Here is a 6737-nt window from a genome sequence, read left to right as displayed (position 1 = left end):
AGTTTAAAATTAGTCAACAATTCATTTGTAGATCAAAAATGTAACTCAAAACTGCAGAATTGAAAAGAAAAAGAAAGACCTCTTCAAAAATTAATACTGTAACTTTCCTTCATAAAAAGACCATTTGGCAAGTCCACAGATAAACATTAGTCTCTGATGTATAAGCGAACATTAGGCCCAGAGCCCATCACAGGTCAAATCTCAAAGTGGCGATTTAGAGTCTGTCCAAATTTTCTATTGTATTGAATATTTTTGAAATTTTTGGACCATCAGCCAGGGCTTAAAATTTTTGTCACACAGGGATGTGTTTTAACAGGATTTGACATGCATACTGTTAAAGTGTTTGCAGTGTTTGTTCAGTCCTCCCAGGTATTCATGGTGCACTGAAAGGGAAATTCTGTCTTCCTGATGCTGGTATCTGAAGAGTTCTGATGCAGCATTTTTGAAGAGAAGTTTACAAAAAGCTTTCCCTAGAGCCTTTCCTTTTTGAAGAGAAGTTTACAAAAAGCTTTCCCCAGAGCTTCAAGTCACAGAACAGTCTGGGTCAGGAATTATCTTCACATAAAATCACCTTTTAAAGCATGGAGTAATGCAAGGGTAATGTTCATTTATCTGATAACTCTGGTTATAAGAAACATTCAGACAGGGCTTCACTTCTACTGGTATTGCCAGTGACATCCCAACACCAGTCTGCACGTGCCCGAAACCCTGAACACTGGTTTGGAAGCCAGAAGGACACGTCTGTAGTGTGTAAGATGAGGTGTGTGTGGTAGATCCAATCTGCTGGCAGGTCGGCTGTTCTGCTACAGGATGGCGGTACTGCAGCGAGGTGTGGTGGATCTGATGGAGATAGTGGGGCTGCTGAAAGTGAACCGGCCATGAGGGCTGGGAGGCTGACTGCAGCACACTCAGCTGCGCTGGCTGGGACCCTGCCTGTCCTCTCTGTTTGTTGGCCTCTTTCACATCGTTATCATGTGCGATCAATAGCCGTTCAATGCACTGCACTAAAAAAATCCCAGGAGTAAGCAGTAAGACGATGCAGTCTTGTGGGCCACGTTGGAGAAAGACGAAGTATAATCCTTGAAGAAGCCACACATGCAGCAGCTACTAAAGAAGGTGCATAATTTAGAAAGGCATAATCTTGCAAAGATACTTCCAGGAAATAATCTGCATACTTGGCCATGTAAAGTTTCGTTTTTTCCAAGCAAATCATCGGCCAGCCATCATGAAGATCTGTTTCGCGTACTGCTTCAGATAGATAATACTCCATGAAATGAGCAGCTGTTGGAAGGCAGAGGTTCCACTGAAAGGTTTCTAATAATAACAGTTCCATATGTAGCAATTATTGCTTTGTTAATACTAGATTCATATTAGTCATACAACCCAGGCCGTTGAGCTGTTCCAGTTTAGGCACGCTATCTTCTTTTTCTTCAAATTTACTTTCTAAAAGCAGACAGGAAAGTGAAACTAAATGCAGCTGCTGGATAGAGATGTCATATCGATCCATAAATCAGTCCAGCAAATAGCAAGATGTCGGGCAGAAGGGCAGAGGGTGAAGCAATTGCTCACAATGGCAATCAGGTCAGCAAAATACCTTCTGAGACTTAGTTGAGGGGACTGGCCTTTGTAGGAAGGCAACTTCAGCTCCTTGTATCGAAGCGCTTGATGAATGTCGGCGGCCAGCTGTCCCCGACACCTACAGCTCCATGGGACCGGGCGGCACGCCTGGCCGGACGCGGCAACTTCAGTCCAGAACCGCGGCCCTCACAGCTCCAGCCCCGCCGGCGTGCGGGGGAAGCTCGCCCGGCTCGTGATGCGGACAGTTGGCCGCGAAGCACCGGCCTCAGCTCGGGCCCAGCACCGGGGCGCTGGCACCGCCGGTTGTGAAAGGACCGGCAGGCGGCTCCACGTACAAAGCCAGCGCCGAGAGTACTGTTTCTGATTCTTTCTTTTGTGGGGAGTTTTTCCTTCTAGTCATTTTGCTCAGTGCAGAGTGGCCAAAAACAAGTTGTACTGGAAAAAGCAGAAAAAAAGAGGAAAAAAAGCGGGGGGAGGGGGGGGACAAACAGAAAACAAAAAACAAGGGGGAATATCCTCTCATTCTATATACTGTAAATCCCTAGACTTCCCCTGGAACTTTCCAGCACTGCTTGGTCAATAACTTGCTTTTCCCCTGTCTTTACAGCTGGTCTTCTAAGGGAGGGGACTGCTGTGCTGATTCTCAGGTGTGTGCACCTGGGGGAGCTGCCCAGCCCCCTGCCAGGTGCACAGTTCAGTGGGAGCTGTTTATCCTTTGAGGCCCCTGCTTAGTCCCAGGTACAAGGTGACACCAGGAGGAACAACAGTGGCAGTGGCCATCTCTCCTGCTCTGGAGTCAGCTCTCGCAGTAACTACCGCAGCTCCCAGTCTGCAGGGGCCTGGATGCCCCGGGTGCTGATCTTCAGAGCTTGGGGCTGCCCGGCAGCAAGAGCATCCTTGCTGTCCTGGGCCCTCCTGGCCTCTGCCTGTCCTGGGGGGAGTGCAGGATCTTGGGCTGTGTCCCCAAGCGCCCTTGACTCCGGGGTCTGCACTGCTGGAATCATGCTCCCGAGCTGCACAGTCCCCTCCGTGTGGAGCCGTTACCTGAACCACTGCCTGAGCTGCTCCCGGGGTCCTGCCAGGCATGCACTCCAGCCCTTTAGGGAGCTGGACTCATGGTGTGTGGCACGCTCTCCCCCGGGGCACAGTTCCTCTGTTAGTGCCCCTGGGAGCCTGAGGGCATCCCTCCCCGTCCTGGGATCCTGCCCGAGTTCCCTGGAGTGCCTTTCTGTGCGGGAAGATTGGTAACATTTCTGCTTCTCCGGGACTGGACTTTTCTGTCCTGGGGGCACTCTCTGAGAGGCCTTAGCCTGGCTCCTCGCGGGGGCCCTCCCCCTTGGGTGCTTTTTTATTTCTTTATTTTTTTCTGTCTTCCTACCTTGATAGAAGCGTGAACTCTTCTCACTGTAGCATTCCAGCTGTTCTCTCTTTAAATCTCAGGACGAATTTGTAGGTTTTCAGGATGATTTGAAACTTATCTAGGTAAGTTGGTGAGGACAGGGGACTTGGGGACCCTACTCTTCTGCCATCTTGCCCCCTAATACTTTTTTGATGGTCTTGAAGATGTCTGTCATATAGGGCCACTAGCAAGCATTTGAAGACTATTCGTTTAGTTGGCCACAAAGACTGTGGATCTGAGCTACCCTACCATAAAATCTAGAGGGCAAGAATTTGCCCCAGACCTATCTTATAAGAGGAGGGTGAAGGGAACAAGTCTGTGTAACTTCCTGGCCTGTATCAGCTAATGTGCTGATAGCTGCATGTGCAGGCCCTCATTTCATCTTCACAATTACTATGAAGGTGGTAAGTAGATTAATCCCCTTTTATAGGGAAGAAAACTGACTCATATAGGGAAAGTGGCTTGGCCCAAGACAACATGGTAAGGTACAAAGCTAGAGCCTAGGCTCAGGTTGGACCAAGTTAATTGTAGATTAAGGAAGGGATTTTGTTTGAAAATTATGGAGATAAAAGCAAAATGGGGTCCTAGATGTATGTATCTATATCAAACATAAATTGAATATGAGTTAACTGTGGTTTGAAGAGAAATGGAAGGTATGTATGGTGATGTGTGGGAAGCAATTCAGGAATTTCCTTAGAGGTTTTAAAACTAATGTTTCTTCGTTCACTATCCACTTACTCTTAGAATCTTAACCTCACTCTCTGTTCACATATCTGGTAAGGGTCTAGATGTGGCTTTGCATCTGTTTAAATTAAATGTGTTAATAGCTTTACAGTATAATTTTGAAAGTAATTTTGCAGATATCTTGTCTCTCAAGCCTCAGTAAAGCCCCATTTCGCAGATGAAGAAAAAAGCCAAGAGAGGCAAAGGACTTGTCCAAAGTCACCCACCCTGACACAGAAACTAGACTCCTAACTCAGGGCCTTTTGCTCTTCCTAAAGCCCCACACTGCCTGTATCAAGCTGCTGCAGTCCCCATGGAATCCAAATGTCTCTGTTACTTCAGCCAGATGGTATACTCCAATATGGGGAGCCTACAGAGGGCCAAGTATGTCCTATGCTTCCAATCCATTGACATTACAAGGAGATGACAGTTAATCTAGGAGGAAGGATCTTGGGAGCACCTAGAGCTTGGAAGGTTTGTGCTATTTGTAACAATCAAGGTGTCCAATTAAGGAAAGGGTTCATAAGCCTCTTAATTTCTATGAGTTTATCTTGGCTTCTTGATCTCTTTAATAACAGATATTTCACCTGCTCTTACTTTGTAAGAAACCAGACTAGCAAGGAAGGGAAGGAAAAATGTTGAAGATAAGAAAGGGGAATAGAAAGAAATTATAGCCTTCTGCCACTTCTCCTGAAGTAGTACTTTAAACAATACCTTCAAGCCAAGTTGGTAGCCTTCTTATAGTAAATGTTCAATAACTCTCCATTCATTAGAAGTCTGTAATGGATGAGAGAATATTTAGGTGCTGTGCTAGCAGTAAGTTCTGATGCATTATTTTATTAGAATAACTGATTTGAGGTGGTGGAAAAGAAAACTTAGTCCCATCAGGACCAGCATTGTCCTTATTGATAAGAAATAGGTAAGGAGGGCAAGGAATGTTGAGGTGAATACCATTAAAATGCAAGGAATTGGGCAGCCCAGGTAGCTCAGCAGTTTAGTGCTGCCTTTGGCCCAGTGTGTGATCCTGGAGATCCGGGATCGAGTCCCACATCAGGCTCCCTGCATGAAGCCTGCTTCTCCCTCTGCCTGTGTTTCTGCCTCTCTCTCTCTCTGTCTCTCTCTGTCTCATGAATAAATAAATAAAATATTTTTAAAAATGCAAGGAATTAGCAAAGGAGAAGTCAGCCAGTTACTTGTTGACATGATACTTTCAGGGAATAGATTAAGATTTGAGTAGAGGCCAAAATGTTTGAATTCATATATCTTTTCCTGTGCTTCAATACTGAACTGAACCAAGAGAGGAGACAGAGATGCAACAACTTTAAAACTGAATTGTCTTTCAAAAAGTGCTGCAAAGTACTTACTAAATTTCTCAAACCATGTTTCTTAATTAGCATTCCTAAAAGAAAAATGAACCAACGTTTTTGGGTCATTCAGCTAAAAAATATTGATTATATACATATTACATCAGGCATTATGCTATGCAGCAGAGATCCCATAGTAAATACAACAGACATAGGCCCTGCCCTCAGCAAGCTTGCAGTTTTTTTGGAGAGAGACCAGTTATATTACAAAAATCACACACAAATATATAGCTATACCCAGCAATTAGGGATTGGAAGAAGTCTGGGTTCTGTGAGTATACATAACAGGAGAACAAACTTAGTCCTGGGCAGAGGGCAGGGTTATAGTCAGAGTATAGCTTCCCAAAGGAAACTAGACAGGAAAAGAGAGAAGCAGTAGGAGTCATCAAAGATTCATTCATGCAGTCAGCCTTCAAATATTTCCTGGGCACCTACTACATGCTAGTCACTCTCCTAGATGCTAGTGCTTTACATATAATTCAGATAACTCAAAGAAGCATTACTGTTATTATCCCAATGTAATAGAAAAGGAGGCTAAGGCATAGGGAAGTTAGGTAGCTTTCCCAGAGTCACTCAGCTAATAAGTGGCAGAACTGAGATTTGAATTTAGACAGTGTAGCTCTGGAAGCCATGCCCCTAACCACTATGTTTTACTGCTTTCCTAAGTTTCCTGTTCTCATGATGTTTACATTCTAGTGGGAGGAACAAGACAATAATCACAGAAAATGAAAAAATAAATATGATAATTTTAGGTGAAGATAAAGCCAATAAACAAATTAAAAGAAGGTAATGGAATTACAGTAGTGTCAGAAGGGAGAATATTTTAAGTAGGATGCCCAGGGAAGGGTTATCTTCAGAGATGACACTGAAAAGGAATTCCTAAAAAGGAATCAGCCATGCAATGATCTGGAGGAGAAAGAGTATTCCAGGCAGAGGGAAGAGCCAGTGTAATGGTTCTGAGGAAGAAACATGCTTGATCTATGACAGAAAGTAGGCAGGACTCTGGCTGATTTAGGGGAACAGTAGTATATTGAGGAGATAGAGACAATATCTTATAAACCCTACTGAGAAGTTTGGATTTTACTTTAATTAAAATGGCATCCATTGAGGGTTTTAAGTAGTAGAGTAACATGATCTAGTTTTTATTTTTATTTTTTAAGATTTTATTTATTTATTTGAGAGAGAAAGAACATGAGCATAAATAGGGGGAGGGACAGAGGAACAAGCAGACCTCCCACTAAGTGTGGAACCCAATGCAGGGCTCCATTTCAAGGACCCTGAGATCATGACCTGTGCCAAACTCAAACACTTAGCTGACTGAGCCACCTAGCCACCCTATGATCTACTTTTTAAAGATCACTTTGACTGCTGTGAGAATAATACATTTTACTGGGTCAAGAGTGGAAGCAGGAAAACCATCAAAGGGCTATTGCAGTTATCCAGGAAATAGATTATGGTGGCTTGGATTGGGGTCATAACAGTAGATATGAAGAAAAACAGACTGATTAGAAACATACTATTGGGGCAGCCCGGATGGCTCAGCAGTTTAGCTCTGCCTTCAGCCCGGGGCCTGATCCTGGAGACCCGGGATTGAGTCCCACATCAGACTCCCTGCATGGAGCCTGCTTCTTCTGCCTGTATCTTTGCCTCTCTCTCTCTCCTTGTGTGTGTGT

The 6737-nt window shown here is 44.5% G+C and overlaps 1 pseudogene; it reads right to left on the bottom strand.

The window, feature by feature from the left end:
* Window positions 1–567: 567 nt before the first annotated feature.
* On the bottom strand, window positions 568–3152 carry LOC144308894 (cyclin-J pseudogene; annotated as a pseudogene).
* Between the last annotated feature and the right edge of the window lie 3585 nt (window positions 3153–6737).

This window comes from Canis aureus, chromosome X, assembly GCF_053574225.1.
Source record: "Canis aureus isolate CA01 chromosome X, VMU_Caureus_v.1.0, whole genome shotgun sequence".
Taxonomy (NCBI): Eukaryota; Metazoa; Chordata; class Mammalia; order Carnivora; family Canidae; genus Canis; species Canis aureus.
Note: the sequence above shows the minus strand (reverse complement) of the source record. Positions and strands in the feature narration are given on the sequence as shown.